We start from the raw sequence: 19913 nt of genomic DNA, 5'->3' as shown, positions 1-19913 counted from the left end.
GGCTAACGCGCATGTCTGGACTGGATCCCAAGAATGATATGCATTGTCAGTGTGAGAAAGAAAGCCTGAGTTCCAGGAATGTGATCTGAGATGACCCAGTTAAAGGTGAAATAGGCCAGTGTGACAAGGACCAGGTAACCCACACACAGCGCTCTGATACTCCTTAGATAATCTTACCACACGCTTCTACAGAGGACCTGCAGTGGACATCCAAGCCCTGATTTTGACTCTGAGTGTGGACAACAATACACTCGTAAAGAGCACTTCCTGTCTCCTGCTAGTCAATTAGTGACTGTAAGATTTGAATTAGCCCTTTTCCCGGAGGAGAAAGCTGCTGAAGGTACTAAACAACACAGGATTCAGACACTCTTATCAGAGCTCCGACAGATTCAGCCATGAGGGAGATCTGTGAACGAATAAGCTCTGGTTCAAGTGTCTCAGTTGTATCGTGTATGTTCATATCTCTCTGTATTAAACAGCTCTTTAAAAACTCTCTTCAAAAATTTTGTGAGCAGCCTAAGATTGTCTCCAGAGGGCGGCTGGCTTCCAAAACAAACCACTGCAAATATGCGGCAAGCTATGTAATGACCTGTTTTAGTCAACTTTTTGTTGTATTTTCTTGGTAGTAAGTTTTATTTAATTACTTTTAAATATACATCTTATGTATTTTGGCAGTTCATTTACTTGACAATGACATTTTGGAGGCCAGAAAACGAGTTTCAAAGTTCATGTTTTTGAAAACGATACTATTACCACCAAACAACACTTATCGTTACATAAATTAGTAAAAATGGTGATGTCTTGCACATATTATGCTGTTTAGTCTATAGGTGCACATAGTATATGTACAAGGAACATAATTAGTGCAACATGGCCACAATTTAACTAAAACGAGGGAACAAATTAGTAAATCATATATATATATATATATATATATATATATATATATATATATATATATATATATATATATATATATATATACACACACACAAACATAATTCTATCTGGAACTGCCTTCTCCACTAAGTCTAAGGCTGCATCTGAAATCTCTAAAATCCTGCCTTCGGAGGAAGCATTCTAAGGCAGGAAGGCATAAAGGCACGTTTGAATCCAAATTCTGCTTTACTTCCTGTCTCTGGAGGTACTTTCGTCTTATTGTATTTTGAAGGCAGCATAAATGTATCCTTTGCTGCCTTTGATATCCCACAATCCTGTGCATTCCATTCCGTAACGGTTGAGCAAAACAATAAATAAATAAATAAAAAGATGGCATCTGAAAGTTGTGTTTGGTGTTCAGTTTGTGTGTAAATGTATATTTCTGACTAACTTTTTGCACTTTTGATGTTAGTTCTAGCGAGAAATCAGTATTATATTTATTGAGTATTCATTTTTTTATTAATTAAACTCATTCTATTTTGCTGTAGGTCATTAAACCGTTACGCTGCCTCAGAAGTCTGTCCGAAATCAGTTTCATGATGTGCCTTCGTGCAAAAGCGCTGCCTGCAAAGTCATTGCCTCATATGGCAGCGAGGCAGCAAATCAGCTACCTAAGCTTTCAGATGCAGCCTAAAATGTAACATTGACTTGCAACATATTTAAATCAACACAATTATTATAATCTGTTTGGACCAGCCTAACGTAAGGAATGCATATGATGCCTTAAAATGCTGCCTAGGCAGCTCACCAGGTTTTAAAACAAAGCTATTATGTGCAGATATGACTGATCCAGGCAGCAGACACACAGGTAAGTCATGTGTCTCTATTAACTGTAATACTCTGTTCCCTTGTTTTCACTGGCTCTCCTAATAGGGTTTCTCCCTTTTTTCTATAAATGAAGGCATGAGCAGGAACCTGCTCTACAAGTAACAAGATGCAGCTTGGCAAGATTATTCAATAGTGGCATAAACCAACAGACAATTAGACACATTTGTTTCTCAGTCCTGTACAATGCTTCTATTGTTTTAATACTGAGCTTGTGATATTTTCTATTCCCTTAGCCTAACTCCGAAAGTAAATGTTTTGCACTTTTAGATTTTCAATTTAAGTCAAAATTAAACTTTAATGCATATTTTTACTCTAAATGTGTGAATGTGCAAAATTGTTTGTCTTGTACTTCCTCTTAAACAACATTCCTTTTCCGCTGTTTGCAGGGGAGCCGCAAGGGGTGCTATCAGTTAAGTTGTTAATGTTAAATTCTCATTTTCCACCCACCATGTTGCCATCGAATTGTCCAAAAATCCAAAACATTTAATATTTATTTTCAGTGAACACTTTTTTCCTATATACCATCACACACATTTTCATCAATCAAATGTGTGAGAACTATACAAACAAGTTCATCTATGCAAACAAGTGAGAGAATTCTTAAGAAACTGAATTTTTTCATTAAAGCTATTCATGTAAAAATACAGTGGAGTTATTTATATATATATATATATATATATATATAATATATATATATATATATATATATATATATGTGTGTGTGGTGTGTGGTGTGTGTGTGGTGTGTGTTTGTATTTTTTATATGTATCAATATATAGCCACACATGGACATGAATATATTGCAATATTAAAAAAATATGAGCAATAGGCCTATAGTTTTCCATATATGTATCATTTAATATATTGCATTATATTTTCCAGTATATTCCCATACATATAGAGAGTGGGGCATATTTGTATGGCAAACCGCAATTCACAATGAATTTAAATAACTATTTTGTACATTTATTCAACTTTTTTCTTTCTGGTACTACTGGATCATCCTCACAGTGCAGCCGATTTCAGGTTTTGTTATTCTTGTGGTACGTTTTGTCTCCACAGTGTAGGCAAAAACATAACCCTCACACACACACACAGGAACAAGGAACTTCATATTCTGTTAACAAGCAACTTCAAAGTTATCTGTGGTCAGCACCCGCACTAACAGACAGAGAGAACAACAAATCTTAAATGAAGCACCTTCCTCGTTTTCCCTGTGGGGCGCACTACTACACACATGATCAAAAAGACCAGTCTACAAAGCCAAGTAACATCACTTCCTGTCAGGCCATGCCTCTCTGCGCTTCGGGCCGGTCGCGGAATGTCGAGTGAGTTATCTCGTGTGCGGAGGACGTGGGGAGAGTGTGAGTCAAGTAACGTGCTTGTGAAGGGGGAGCTAAACGAATGGCGAGACGGAACTCAACCACGTTCATATATGCAATGCCCATATATGTGCAGGTGTCTGCGAAAAAGGAAAGGAAGAGATCGTCTTGAATGGGAAGGGCCTATAATAAAGAAATCATGAGGTAATGTAGGCCAAACATGTAATTTCTCACTTTGACAGTGTTATTTAAATTTTATTTATATACTATTGTAGTATCAATTTTTATATTTCATATTTTCAGTTTTTACTTTAATCTGTTTCCTTTTTTAGTAATTTTGTGTGCTGTTATCTTGTATTACTGTTTTTTTAATATGTGACCATCGACCCACAAAACCAGTCATAAGGGGCATTTAAAAAAAAAAACTGGGATATATATACACATTACTGAAAGCTGAATAAATAAACTTTCCATTGAGGCATGGTTTGTTAGGATAAAACCTATTTGGCTGAGATACAACTATATGATTTGGAATCTGAAGGTGCAAAAAAATATTGAGAAAATCTCCTTTAAATTTGTCCAAATGAAGTCCTTAGCATTGCATATTACTAATCAAAAATTAAGTTCTGATATATTTACGGTAGGAAATTTACAAAATATCTTCAATGGAACATGATCTTTACTAAATTTCTTAATGATTTTTGGCATAAAAGAAATATTCATAATTTTGACCCATCCAATGTATTGTTGATTATTGCTACACAATATAATACCGTGCCAACTTTAAAAACTGGTTTTGTGGTCCAGGGTCATGTCTATATAGTTTTCATATTTATTGATGGGAATTTTTTTTTATTTTTTATGTATATTTAATTTTAGTTGAAGTTTTGGAAACTTTGTAAACTTAAAAATTAAAAGGAACTATTTAGAAAAAAAAATGAATAAATATATATGCATTATAATTTTTTATTTAATTCATTTAACACTGTTCACATCTCACTAGTGGGCATTTTGTACATTCCTAGAAGACAAAAACAAATAAACTTGTGCAAACGCATATTTATGCATGTCTCTCCTGCAGGCACACAATGCATTCCTAACCACACATTCTGCTTAAAAAACTCCAGGTCTCTTGCACATACAACATTCCCCAAAGACGGATTAACATTCACATCCGCTGTGCCCCCATTACATATAGCATATCATTAATGCAAGCCCACCAGCCAAGAGCACACACGGTTATGAGCACCGAGAGAGAGCGAGCCAGCAATCCACACAAAAGAAAGACTGAAACCCAAAACCGCGCTGCTCTTGTTGTCCTGCAAGAAGAAGAATTTTTCCCACACTTCCTCCAGCAGGGGTGAAAACAGCCTTTCTCAGCCAAGAAGAGCCTCACCTCATCTAAAGCAGCTCCATATGACACTCCATCACAGATTGTATTACACTTTACACATTCCAGCCCGCTCTCTGTTTAAAACATTTAACAAATACACTTTTATTCACGTGAACTACGGCTGTGTTCTGAGTAACTATAAGCACACTGACCTCCCACTGATATGCTTGAGTATGTTATTACAATGCTAGGCTAGTTTTGACAGTGAAACTTCAAATTTTCACAAAGAATTTTCTTTTCTAATGAGTGGACACAACAACAGGGCCTCCATTCTGAAAAACACTTTAGTCCTCTGTGAGAAGTGTTTGTAGCAATTGTAGCATAATCATTCCAGCATGCAAATAGTCTAATATAATCCCACATAATGGTGGGATTAAATTAGATAATATACAGAATTATAATATATACATACTGAACCTGTGCACAGCAATTGAAGAAAACCCCAGTGACTTTGCTGATGGAAAACTTGGTGTTCTATGTTGTAGGAATATTAAAACTCTTTTACAGTTCTGTGACTCCCCCTAGTGGAGAAAAGTGGCTTCCAAGATTATATTAATCACGAATTGTATAGCTATAGACATCAAAAAGTAATCATGTATAACAAATTAATAAGCAGCAAATTAGGAGTTAATTACTAGTGAATATGTGTCCCCTATTCTAAAGTGTTACCGGGAATTTTCTAACTTTTTTTTTTTTTTTTTTGGAAATCCCCTCTTAAAATAAAAACATTTTTTGTTAAAATAATTGCTTTATATTTTACATTCTACTCAAGTCAAAAGAAGTGATCAAAACAATACTTGTAAATGTTTTGGTTTCTAGTAAGCTGACAGTGATTTATTCTGTCTGCTTTTAAACTAATATTTGATGCATAGACTGAGGAGAAAATTTTTACTTCAAATTTAAATTAACTGTATTAGTGCTTTTCACAATTATATGATTATAAAAACAAATACAAAATAAAATAAATAAATCAAAATCTCATTCATAATTTCTTTGCCAAATCTTTAGAATAAATTTTGTTAAACGTTAACTATTATAGACTATGTTACGATGGATGGACGGGATGACAGATAGACAGAGACAGACAGACACGACAGACAGACAGACAGACAGACAGATAGATAGATAGATACGATAGATAGATAGATAGATAGATAGATAGATAGATAGATAGAGTAGATAAGCAAATACAAAATACCAAACATTTTTCTATATAACACTAATATCCAGATGTGAAGTAACTTAGGAGCTTGATAATATTGCTATATCACGGTGTAATTGCATTGCATGCATTGCCATCTTAATCCCACTAGGGGTCAGTGTTCCCAGCGGGAGATTTTCACTATCCACATATCAGGAAGAAAATTGTGTGTGTGTGTGTGTGGGGTGTGTGGTGTGTGTGTGTGTGTGTGTCGTGTGTGGTGTGTGTACCTACTTAAATCATATCACGTACTTTGGGGGTCAAATTTGTACCCAAATGTCATGGACCAAAATATCTACCAAAACCGCCTCTTGATACCACAAGACGCCCCGCCCATTTGTACACAACAATGGTAATACGAAATGCGAAGTAAACAAAGTTTTTTTTAATTATAAAAAGGCAGAAATTAAGTTTTTTAATTGTAAGGGGTAGGTTTAGGTTAGGTGATAGAATATACAGCGATTGTACCAGTAATAAAAAAACCATTAAGCCTATGGAATGTTCCAATTTAGATAGCTAAGGGAAAAGAAACGTCCCTGTGTGCTGAGTGTGTGTGTGTAAGTGTAAGTTAAACATTTAGGGGTATTTTTTTTCCAGTTCTTGGGCAACTGTTGGTTAACTTATCAACTGTGCAGGTAATAAAAAACTCCACCTGTGCGATGTTTTTCAGCGAACTTTTCACATCACCTTTTAAATTGTGAATGCGTGCGCTTGTCTAAGTTTCTAACAACAAAAGTATTCCAGGCAGCCTGGGATATACCACACTCAGAAATAGAAGGAAACAAACACTGAGCTTATCTGCATCCAGGTTTGGACATTATCAGCAAGAGGATCTGCACCAGTTGTTCTAGTGGAAAACCCAGTTTAACCCCCTAAGGCTCACCATTTGTCAACCAACAGATGACAGGTCAACGTGTAGCGTGACAAAACCTGAGAAACACATTCTTGGAACAATCCCCTATGGTCATTATTTTCCCTCCATGTTTCTACAGAGGCTGACCTTGCATGTTCATAATTTGGCATGATTTCACACAACCCATGAAAATACATCGAGTTGCGAAAGGCATAGTAAAATCTCCCGCTTATCTAGCACTTTTCACTGGACATGGAAGTCTGTGAATATATTTCATTCCTCAATAAACAACCAGCTGTCAAAAAAGATCTTGTAGCAAAAATAATGACACACATAAATAAAATCGTAAAATCATCCATCTGAGTATGAGTGTCTATGAACTGCCTGCGCATTCTATATAGAGCACACGCCGAGTATGAGTGTTTAACAGGTTTTGGTTTTTAGCTAGTATCCGAGATGAGAATAAGAAAAAACACAGTTCTACCACAACTATAGGCAGTGATTATGGGTGGACGTTAAAGCAAATGTATCACTGATGAGATGGTTAAATTTATTACAGGTCTCTTGTATAGCCAGACTGGAGGGAGTCATGTTGGAGGCGAGTTCACAGCAGACCAAGATGATCTCTGACAAATGTCAGAACATTGTTCGTATGGTTCTGGAACAAAGCTTTTTTTTTTTTTAAGAAACAAATGAAACATTTCTATCTGAATAAAAACACATTAAAATAAAAAATTAAATAAGCATGTATTTCCTTGCACAAACTGAATGAGGGGGCGACTGGAACAAGATCAACATCATGTCATGTTGGAAGTTCACGTGTCGTACAAATACAAGGCGTATCTATATAAAGGGTATGAAGTTTTTTAAGACCTACGCGCTACATTGCTTTTATACCTTGTCTTGCCATAAAAATAGTGTCCAAATTATCTAATTATTTTAGTAATAGATTTATTTATTGATAACCAGGCCATGAGTACTTTTGAGCAGGTCTTCGCTATGAAATGATATTTATTATTTGTAAATGACTATTGATCATTCTTATTGGTGGACCCTTTTTAAACATAATCCAGCCCCAAAAATGATCCATACATTAATTTTAATTTCCCGACATTCAAAACATATTTAACTAGTAAAAAATGTTTCAAATTTTCTTCAGGAGCACTTACACAATTTTGATACTGTAATAGAGTCTGGCCAAACACAGAACAACAAAAGGAATGGACAACGTCACTGACCTCCGTTACATATGAGATCTCCGGCGGTGATAATTGTCTCCTATAATCCTGTTTCAAAGCCAGACCACACCAACAGTGAGAACACACAAGAACCTGTGTTAAATAAGCGCAAGTGATTGACTGCTGGCAGCGTAGCGACAGGGGACTAAATGGTGAGCAAGTGACACTACAATCAACCGCAATACATTCTGGGTTATAGGAAATACATAGGCAACAAAAGCAGGCAAATCGTCAGGGGACACAGGAGTTGGCGAGACCGGCACGCACTCCCAGCACCCACATTCCCGTTATGAAGGCAGCTAGATAAATTAAGTCCGAAAGTACTAAATTAGACGCAAGCGTCCACAAAATACTATGTCGTCCACTGCTGAGCGTTAATGTTAGTATAAATAAACAATAGATGATTTTTTTGTCAGCATTAAAAATCTTTTCTAATAAATTCGGCAGGGTCTCAATTTGCCGCAGTATATGTGTACTACTAATTTGTGTGAATTAGTTGTCACAACAACACCAACCACAACAAGGCAGTGACCAAGAAAGATAAGGAGGCCTTGTGGGGACGCAGCGTGTAGCGAGAGCTGAGCGTCATGTTCCACGGAGTCCACGCTATAACACGAACACACAGCCAACGTCAGGATGATCGTGCCAGTGTTACAAGGGAAGGATCATGGCAGCGGTCGAGCAAACGCACCCAATCTGTTTCAGAACATAGTGCACCACACTAAGTCGTTAGAGGCATAATGTGAAGTGTAGAGCGTGTCGTTCTTTGCTTCAAAGCACTACAGACTCACAAACAAAGCTCTCATTCTTCCACAACCTCAGTCATCGTACGTTACGGTTAATCATATTTGGCTCAAAAGACAGAAAGGATGCTTTGTCTACACAGAAAGCGATCGATTGCGTGTGCTTGTTTTGGTTATAGGTGCTGAACCCCTTATATTGAGTGTTTCTCTTATTATTGACTGTGCTTGTGAACAGTTTCTAGGCAACCACGTTATGATCATGATCCTAGCCATTGATGTTTGATACATGGGTTCGTCCGATGTTCCAGTGGTAGAGGCACGTAAACAGGACCACGGCATTCATCTGCGGACACCTCATTGAACCATGCTCTTTGAGTGATTTTTGCTGTTCCATTCACCTCCTGGTCAAGTAAAGCACGCAGTCCCACAAGTAGGACTCGAAACGTCCACAAATGACATGTCTCAGATGACAACGAAGCATCTGTTGCCAACGCAAATAATTACATTTAGCCAATGCATTGGAAGTGAAAAAGATATACTGGTAGGTATACTGTGGTCGGTCATACTGATTGCATTTTCAGGTTTTCCTTTCTCTTGGAGTGTGTTATGGAAAGTCAGTCTGTGGTTGCATAAAGAAGATCTGTATTAGTTGCACAACGTTCCAAAGACGATAGGTCTTTATAAACGTTAAGTAGTTCAACCACACGTCGCCTGTCCTAAAAGGGGCTTGTCACCACCACCCACTGCCAGCACCGAACACACAGACCACACATGTCTACATTCACAATGTGGAAAGATTTGGCATTGGACGCCACCCAAATGTTTCACGCAAATAAAAGACAAGAGAGAGCATTAATTTTATTCTCTTGCCTGTTGTCGCCGCCACCATGTTGTGGCTGACGCTGTGTGTTTCCTTGTGAAAGCGGAAAAATAATATTGTTGACCTTCCAAAAGAGGACACAAACTAGAAAATCAGTGGTTAAGTTTTATTTACAACGTACTGTTCCAGAACCAATTCAACTCACATCTTCAGATGTGTGCTCCACATTTTACCAGAGGACTGTTTCCTGATTGCCAAACGCTATCGATATGTGTAAAAACGACCAGTTAAAAGTCAGCAGTTCTCAATTGCAGTTCCTAGCGCCGCCCCTGCTCTGCCCCATTTTTGTTGTTTCTCCACTGTCGCGATCAGGACATTTGTTCTAGTTCGAACGTTAAGTGCCACTGCGAACGGTGGGACATCACAGGATATCGCCACCCATGATACCAGTTCAAAGTGAACGTAATATAGTGTCCATTCACAAGTGCATTGAAGTGTGCGAGACATGAATTGAAATTGAGTTTATTTACAGCACAGTTTATTGATGTCACACTTCTGGTCGAGGCGACGTGTGAAGACGGTAGGGGACAGGGCCAATCATGTGAATGACATGTTGCCAACACGTCGTGCGAGGTACTTGTAACATCAGCAGATTTCCCTGCTCACACGGAGAGTAGGGAGCAATGACAACACTGTGTAGAGACATATCATGGTAACACCGTTCATGGAGAAGAGCTACTTACTAACGAGATGATTAAGTCTGAAGGTGTTAACAAGATGAGGACATGAAAAATAGAGGCTGGGGGCACGAGGCTGGAATGAGAAAAGTTGGTATGTGGTCCTTACAATGCCATAGTAGTCCCCACTGGATTACAACAAATGTGTTTATAATGGGTTTTAATGTTTTTGTCCCTGCGCTCGACGGACACAAGAATCACAGTATGTTAAGGGGGCGTAACATTCCGTCACACGTGCTTGAGGTATGCGGGCCAATCATAACGCACTGGATCGCTGGCCAATCAGAGCACACATCGCTTTTCAGAACGATAAGCTTTGTAAAAATCGACCCATTTCAGAAGGCGGGGCATAGAGGAGCAACAATAATGTACAGTATGTGGAAAATCATGTGTGTTTTTTAACAAACCGCATAAATACATTTTATTACACCAAATACACATAATAATGTTCTTTTTAGCAACATTATATGACCCCTTTAAATCAACTGGGGTACAATGGGTAATTAGCATTTGTACACATGACTGATTAATGACTTAAAGGGATAATTCATCTAACCATAAATTGTCCATTTAATTACTCTGTACTTCCCAACCTGTAAACACCGTGTTCAGTTTATAACCGCAATACTTTTGGTGATAAACAAAATAGTAGTTCTAAATCTTATGGTTGAACCACTGATTCCTACGCACTTTCTGGACCTGTGGACACAAAATATTTAAAGAAAAACTTAAAAGCAGTGGCTATTTGCACTAAGTGTAAAAAAGAAATATGCTATGTACCTTAAGTGTCAAATAGCAATAGGTGCTGTACACTAAGTGAAAAATAGCTATTTTCTTAATTGATGTATGCTATTACACTAAGTTGCAAGGCAATGGATTTTATTTACACTTAGGGGTTGTACTCACACTAGGCTTTTTGTACCGTGCCCGAGCACGTTGACCCCCACAAAGCCGGTTGGTGACTAGTGTGAGAGCTCTATGCCACAAATAATAGCGCATTTCGTTTAGACCGTCCCTGGCCATGTTGGAAGAGGTGGGCCTGCAAGAACGGTTCTGGGTTGGGCTCGGGCGCGGTACGCATGCAGTGTGAGCGCTTACCATGCCAGAGCACGAAACAGATACTGTTTTGTGTGTGCTGTCATCATTACAACCGCAAACATATTCTATTAACTACTATTCCACTACACACATTCAAGATTCAAAACAAACAAACTAATACTTAGGTTTATAATGGCTCTGGTTCTCACCTTATTGAGAAACATGAAATGTAGTTTTGAGAGTAAGCTGCAAATTATTGAATTAACGTCAGGTGCCTCTAATAATTCTCTGATTACATACAAGTGAAAATCAATGGACAACATGAACTATAAATGATTATTATTATTAGTTATTCGGCAGAAATATTGAGTAGCGAAAGTGTTTTCTTCCTTCCTCCATTATCACGTACATGATGTAAGCATGCTCCAGCCCGGAATGTTTAGTGTGAGTGCAGGCCAGCGGGGGAGTGCGGAGGGGGGATAATTGCGCTTGGTTCAAGGCAACCGTGCCTAGTGTGAGTACGCTCTAAGTGAAAATAGTATTTTTCAATGATATGCTATTCACACTAAGTGCAAATAGCTATAGATGTTAAAATAGCCAGATGTTCTGCTATTTATACTACTTATTGCAAATAGTGGCAATTATCTGCACCTCAGTATTGTAGTACATTATAAAACAGTACATAATAATAATATTGAGTGTAATACAGTACATAATTAGAATAATAATACTGAGTGTAAATTATCATTTAATTCAAATTATTTAATGGATGCATTGGGACAATAAAGCCCGTCCCTACAACCGCCCTAACACTACCTGATACTTTTATTTTACTTTTTTGATTATTTATTTCAACTTTTTGATTTTTTTTTTCCTTCATTTTTATTGAAAATAAATGCCTTTCCATGTGATATATGATTTGAAAAGGAAAAAGAAAAGTTTTTGGCAAAAGCGTCGTTTCGAACTCGGGTCGATCACATCACATCAAAATGCACACGCTTTAACCATTTACACCACTGGAAACTGATGTTTTGTGAGCATCTTTTGTAGTGTTGACTACCTCAATCACACGTTGGTAGATTAGATTAGAGTAAATAGCCTCTGCCAACAAGGGGGGCTATATGCACTTAGTGTAAATAGACACTTCAAAATCTTCATTTGTGTTTCCAAAGATGAAATGAAGGTCTTAGAGGTTTTGGAACAACGTGAGGGTGACAGAATTTTCTTTTTTTCATTGAACTATCCCTTTACAAACAGTCAATCAAATTGCTACACTAATAAGCTTTTTTGTTTTTTACCATAGTCTGTTTTACTTAATCAGAATTGGTTGGTGGCTGAAAAAATCACAGTCCCAAGCCCACTTGACAAAATGTGCTTGAGGTATGATTACTGTGGGCTTCCGGGATATTTTTTGCAATATTTAATGAAAATATCCTGCCTAATTTGCAGAACTGAACCACCATAAATGACATGTATAGCTTTCAGACCAACTGGACTGAGTCCCAAAGACAAGACATAGTGACAAATATCTGAATGTCTCTGACTGTAGAAACTAAATGGTCTTTGGTGAACAGCTCATATTCTCTGTATCTTTTGCAATAAATCCATTGCGAAAAAGATTGCAAGTCTATGTTCTGTTTTTAGGTAGTAAAAGCCAAAGGAAAAAAAGACAAATTACTAAAAGGTAATAAAATTAGCAAAATAAGTTCTCAAAATAATTTGTGATTTAGTCAGTAGAAATGCCTATTGTTGATATGACTATATATAATTTAGAATTCAATATTAGAATTTTGCCTGAAGGTATACATTTTTCATATCATACAAGTCTCTTATGGTAACTAGCTTGAAACTGTATTCCATTAAAAAATTAAATCAACTTGTCTATTTTAATATATTTTCAAATGCAGTTTATTCTTATAATGGCAAAGCTGAATTGTCAGCATCCATTATTCAAAAAACAGTTCTTATTATCAACATTGAAAAAAAGCTGTGCTGATTAACATTTTTGTGGAAACAATATTTTTATTTTTTTTAATTTTTTTTTTGAGGATGAATAGAAAAAAAATATTTTGTAGCATTAAAAATGTCTTTACTATTACTTTCAATTTTTATCAATTTAATGCATCCTTGCCTCAATAAAGTATTGATTCCTTTAATAATAATACAAATAATCACCAAAAATACTTTGGTGAATATCCAATACGAATTGCATAACAACTACTGGTTATTGCAACTTTTATTGCTGGGTAATAATGAAACACAAACAGTCTCCGCAAGGATAAGCCAGTTAGCTCCCAGCTCCTTAAGTGATGTATCACACCTTCTACCACGCCCACAACGCTTACAACCTGAACATTATGCTAACTAAGCATTGTGACTAATGTGTGATGTAGCTTTATGTGTCCCTCTGAAAATAATGATTTTGGTCCCCAATAGAGATGCAGTCCCAATTAACCATTTGCATGAGCCAAGCATAACCTTTCCTAAACACACTAAACTCATCATGAGTCACCACATAGCTAACTGTGAAGTCACAGCCACACTTCCAGTAAAACATGAGATGGCTGCACACAGAACTTGTGCAACCTAAACTTCATTGCTCACTCCAGCACATAAGGAAACAAGATTGGGCAGTGAGTAAAGACTAGTAATCGTTTACAACCCACAAAAACATCCCACATGACAAAATATAGGTAATTTCAAGACATTTTAAACTCCAAATCATAAATATATCAGTGTTTTACTGAATTTTCTTGTGTTGTTGTACTTTTTATTGAAACAGTTTTTAGGTTGTTTTTGTTCTCAGGTCTCATCCCTTTTTCTTTTAAATAGCCAATAGGAATTAGTTTTGTCAGCACCATTATTACCATGATTTGCTACATCAGGTGGATTGTTTAAGGTGGGCGTTCTTTAGAAAGCATCTGTTTGGACAAAAATCTGTGGTGCAGGATGAGTCATCAATATTTTTGCTCCATTTTCCCAGAAGACTGTACATTTTAAAATGCATATATCTGCTTAACTAGAATTTTGTTTAGGAATGGGGTGTGCGATATGTATCCTGTATGATAATATCCTAAATGTTGCTCTAATGATGTGAGCTGAGTACAGTATGTCACTGACAGAAAATGTATGAGCTTTTGTCTTATATTTACATCATATACAATTTTATTTTTGTAATATCAGCATATTTGCAAATACAATATTGATTTTACACAACAGTTCAATAAACAAGAAGTTAATACTGCAGGTCTTAGACACATTTTAAACATAAAAATTCTCTTTTTAATGTGTTTTGCTTTGTTTTGCCAATGGACAATTCCACAGCAAAAACTGTTGCACATCTACAGGCAGCACACAGTGGTGTTTCATTACTGAATAAATACACATTTTTCACAAACTGGTGAGTCAATAATTCAATGATCCCAATATTAATTTCAATATTTATTTTAAACAAATTATTGTTGCTGCAATTAAATTGCAATTTGTAAATGGGACCACTGGTTTGAGATGGATTCCAAGGGCAACTGGACAAGTGTCAGTGCATCTGGTTGTTGTAGCCACATGTAAATGTTACTCCCCCCAAAATGGCAAAAAATAAAGGAGTAAGAGTATGTTATAGCTCCTTGCTTCCAGTGGCCTGACACTACACAGCTGAGAGACATGTTTTTGTGGCCAAGTGTAAATGAAACAGTTTTAACAAATCCAATAGCTAAATAGACCCAATATGTGCATCCGTTTACAGGCACATTACCAAATTAATTCAAAGCAAAAACAGACTAAATGCCAAAAAAATTAATGGGATCTCTTTTCATGGAGATATTTAAAGTTGATATGTGTAATATACTGAATGGCCCCTCATTTTTTGGGTAAACAGGTAATCCCGCCTCAAACTCATGCCGTTGGTTAACACGTCATAATTAATGTTTTCAAAGTGCCATAAAGCCAGAGTGTTTACATTTATCAGTAAAACAACCATTGAATGGATTACTTATAGTTGGCTCTGTACATTAAACTGCTAATTTAATACAAAAACGAGACACTTGACCTTTAAAGGTCAATAACTTCAAAACAAAGAACAAATCAGCCATAACACAACCACTACCAATCAATCTATGGAAAAAGTAATAACTCTGGAGTTGCTGTGATCAACAGAGCAAGGCTGCTTAATGATGAGAATAACAGCTTCTTAGAGATCAAACCAAGTCTCCACAGGGCCAGAGGCAGAATGTGTCACATCCTAGTACAGGGTGTGTTTATAAAAGATAAAGAAACTATGTTTTGCTTCATGTCTGTCATAACACATTTACTGCCTTGTGCGGCTTAATCTACATTGATAAAATAAATATGTCCATAAAATATATGGTGAAACTGAGGTTCATTGCCAACAGGCTAAAATGAGCACTGAACTTTCACTTACAGCTCTACTTCGGGCAAAGATTTGGCTTTTTACCAATGTTTGTGCTAACATTATTATAAAGATTGCACCGTGCAAGCAGTTCTGAATGGAATTTCAGTGAAAGATGCACTGGGAGGAACCCAGACGATGATGTAAGGAATCACATATTATAACTAGATACACTAGTACCAGCCTGCATTTATTTGATCCAAAGTAGCAAAAACTCTAACATTTTTAAATATGAAATATTTCTATTTCATCAAAGAATCTTGAAAAAAAATCTGTTTTAAATATTGATAATATAATAATAATAATAATAATATAATAATATATAATAAATGTTTCTTGAACAGCAAATCACGCATTTTAGAATGGTTTTCTGAAGAATCGTGTGACACTGAAGACTGGTAGTAATGATGCTGAAAATTTAGTAGTAACTGGTCAAAAATATTTCACAATATTACCAGCTTTTGCTGTATTTTTGGATAAAATAAATGCAGGCTTTGGGGAGCACAAGAGCATTCTTTAAAAAAAAATCTTACCGTTTATAAAAAAAAAAAAAACTATTGACTGGTAGCATAAATGACAAGGAATTAAATGGTTTTAAAAAAGCTTGAAGGTTTTATTGTCAGATAGACGATGAACAAATTAAATCTCAGACAAACCCATATTAGACCACTGCACATTAGACCACTTTAGACCTCTTTGCAGACTCAAATGACCTCATAAGATCTCTAAGAAACCACATCAGATTACAATTTTCTAGACCTTGTTAGTATGTTTCTAACTGTTAGCATTTTTAAAAAGTATTGTTAGCCATTGTTTACTGTACATGGTGCTAGACTAAACATGTGTTTAAGCTTGATTAGCATGTTGCTAGCACATTGATTTCATGTTTTTAAACACTGTTAATGTGTTTTTCCACATTGTGATTTAACATGTTTTAGCATGTTGTCAACATGTTCTCAAACATTATTTTAATTATTGCTACATCCCAATTTGCACACTATACATCCTAATTAGCGTATACTCTAATTAGAATCAGTGTGTCCCAAATCATAGTACATTGAAATTACAAAGGTATATTCCAAAGGTACCTGATTGGTTATTTTTTTAGTGTAAATTCAAAGTGCAAATCCGTGCACACTCTAACAGCTAATACTGCCCCCAACCACTGTTGCCAACTCTCGCAAGATAAATAAAAAAACCGCCGTTTCAAAAACAAGAGCCAATATTTTTTTTCATGATTTATTATCATCAATATTACTTATCATTATTTATTACCAATAAATGAGCCTGAACCACCCTTTTATCTGAAAAGTAAAAACAGAAGTTATATTACAAAATCAGCAAACTGCAACAAAGTGGGAACAAAACTCATCTCCAATCACCTGTGTAATCAGAATAGACTGAGCCAAGAAAAAACACACAAAGGGAGCTGTAACATAGCCACCTATTTATAGCCTACTAAAACATAGGCTATCGAACCAAATGTATTTACTCTTATAGGACAACTTGTTTTTTATTGCATCCCGTGATAATTAATACATGCACAAAAACATTGTAAAAATCAAAAAAAAATTAGGTGTAAGAGAAAGTCATCCCACTCCTCTACATCTACTCTATCATCACTTCGATTACAGCGTCACGCTCATTCTTTTTGAACGTGATTTTTTTTCCAATAAGGGGGAGGAGTGGGCGGAACATTTGGCAAATTACACTGCAGCACTTTTATTTTTGCACTGGTTGGATTTTTAAACTGCGAGCAGACAGAGCGTCAATCAATGCATTGGAGGATACAGCTAACATAAATAAATGAAGTTGCTTGTCAGATTTCCCTAACAAATAACCCAGGATTTTTTCACGCAACTTTACAAAAAAAGAATCCCAAAGTTGCGTATTGGACTTGGCAACTCTGCCCACAACCAATGCACGTTGGACGAGGATTCAATTAGAGCTTCAAGTGTTTAAAAAATTACAAACATGGCAGATTATGTGAGGCCCAACAGTTAAGTAGAGTAAAGGGATTTTGAGTAACTGATCCAAAATCTAACCTGATGGAAAAAAACAAATTATGTTATCCGCAGTATATGCACAACCCTGTGAAGCTTTTAATAAAGATATGTTTTAGTTATTAAATTTAAAAAAATGCATCATTGTGCAAACACATGAGGAGAGCACTTGAAATGAAAGACATATGACTAGAAGATCAATGTGTCGCTTCATTTCTGTCCAATGCAGTATGAAATTATTCTACGTCACTGTGTGTGGGAGGATCTGCATAACACTGCCCAAATGTTCACAGCAACGAAACTTTGATTCTCGCTGTAGTATTGTTGCTACCGCCGCCATGTCGTGGAGACACTGCGTGTGTGTTGGTGTGAAAGCAAAACTACTTTGTTTGGCTTCCAAAAGAGGGACATAACTAGAAATCAGTGGTTAAGTTGTATTTACAACACTGTTCCAGAACAGTTCAACCCAAATATTCAGATATGTGCAGTGCATTTTACAGAGGACTGTTTCCTGAACCAGTAGCCTACAATGTGTCTGTGCACAAAGGCTGTTTCTATAAAGTGGGGCGATTCCAACTTTGCAAGTACAGTCTGGTTGCTTTTCTGGACATTGTTAAGCACTTTGGTCAACCATGGTTGTTTTTAAAAAAATGTGCTATATAAATAAAATTGAACTGAACTGAACTTCTGACTCACATCCTGTAAGTACGTTTTCATATTTAAAGAATTTGACATTTACGATTCAAATGTGAGTTTTGAGCAGTGTAGAGTAGCGCTTGTTGTTTGACGTTTTTCCGATAATAAATGCAGACATGGTTTTATGTTTATGCGACGTGGATACACAACGCAACGTGGGACTGTTTCCTGTGAGAGTAACCTACAATGCCGGTGTCTGTTTCTATAAAGGGGCAATTCAACACTTTGTAATGGGTTTTATTGCTTTTGTCTCATTGCGCTGGGACAGGGAATCACAGTATGGAAAAGGGGCGTAACATTTCCGTCACACGCTTGAGGTATTCAGCCAATCACAATGCACTGGATAACTGGCCAATCAGCATACAGTTCGCTTTTCAGAACAATGAGCTTTGTAAAAATCGACGCGTTTCAGAAAGGCGGGGCACAGAGGAGCAACAATAATGTATATTATGTGGAAAAAATGTTTTTTTTTTTTAACCTTAAACCACATAAACATATTGCATTACACCAAATACACAACATAATGTTCTTTTTAGTAACGTCATATGACCCCTTTAAAGAAGTTGTACTAGGTGTTTCAGAGTGACAAGTAGCACTGTGTTTTCTATCTGTGTTTTCATACATAGGTCTTTACTTTTTTCTTTTTCTATCTATCTATCTATCTATCTATCTATCTATCTATCCATGTATCTACCTCTCTCTCTCTACAATTTTACAATATAAATGCAAACAATATAAATAAATATCTTACTAAAAAAAGATTACTTGCATGTCATGTGACTAATAACAAAAAAATTGAAATATTCACTTAAAATCTCAGGGAACACTTCAAATAAATATTTTACATCTATGGGGTTTAGCAGACAAAAAAGTTTGAGAACCCCTGATCTACTGACTTCAGAGGGACAGAAAGGGATGTAAAAAGCAGAAACCTCATTCTCTTTGTAGCTTGTACTCATTTGAACAATGCTTAAAACTTGGTATTACGAGCAGTTCCTGTGTCTGTTTGCCCCTTTAAGAAAAATCGCTTTATGTATTCCCCAGTTGAAAGTCGCTTTGGATAAAAGCATCTGCAAAATTACTTAATGTAAATATAATGTAAATTTAGTATCTATCAATCCACAAGAAGACTTTTAATTTATTGATATTGGATGATTCTGAACATATATTGGCCGAATGAAAACACTTAAAGTTAATTAATCTTTAAAATATGAATAACTTCATAAAAATGTACCAGGTAATTTTTTGTAAATCCCAAAATGAATATCCATTGCAGAACAATCAGATTACGTAAAGAGGGAAAGTCAATGGCTAACCTTGCGTGGACCTGAAGCTGGACCAAACTGGTAAATCCACATTCATTGGTTAACATGACTATGGCCTGATAGCATGTAGTATTCAGACAGAAATTATCTATAAATATATACACTTATATAAACTTTAAGTATCTCTTTATGTATTGCACACTGCAGATTTCCTATAAGAAATAAAGTGAAAACGTTGTGACTTTTGTATTCCACAGAAAACAGGAAGTAATAAGGTTTGGAAAGACATAATAATGTACCAAAAAAAGGGGGTGAGGGTGGGGGAGTGAACTGTCCTATTTTCATGAGCTATAACTCCAACCAGAAAGGCCAATAAATGAATTAAGCATAGAAAGCTGGTAAAGATTTAAGACCTATTGCTGACAAGACATT

The 19913-nt window shown here is 36.2% G+C and overlaps 1 protein-coding gene across 2 annotated transcripts in view; it reads right to left on the bottom strand.

Annotated features, from left to right (window-relative positions):
- LOC109092369 (guanine nucleotide-binding protein G(I)/G(S)/G(O) subunit gamma-12-like) overlaps positions 1 to 19913 on the bottom strand; it is a 51648-nt gene that overhangs the window by 30805 nt on the left and 930 nt on the right. The window lies entirely within an intron of this gene.

The sequence above is a fragment of the Cyprinus carpio genome, unplaced genomic scaffold (assembly GCF_018340385.1).
Source record: "Cyprinus carpio isolate SPL01 unplaced genomic scaffold, ASM1834038v1 S000006628, whole genome shotgun sequence".
Classification (NCBI taxonomy): Eukaryota; Metazoa; Chordata; class Actinopteri; order Cypriniformes; family Cyprinidae; genus Cyprinus; species Cyprinus carpio.
The sequence above is the reverse complement of the archived record's forward strand: the minus strand, read 5'-3'. Positions and strand labels throughout refer to the sequence as shown.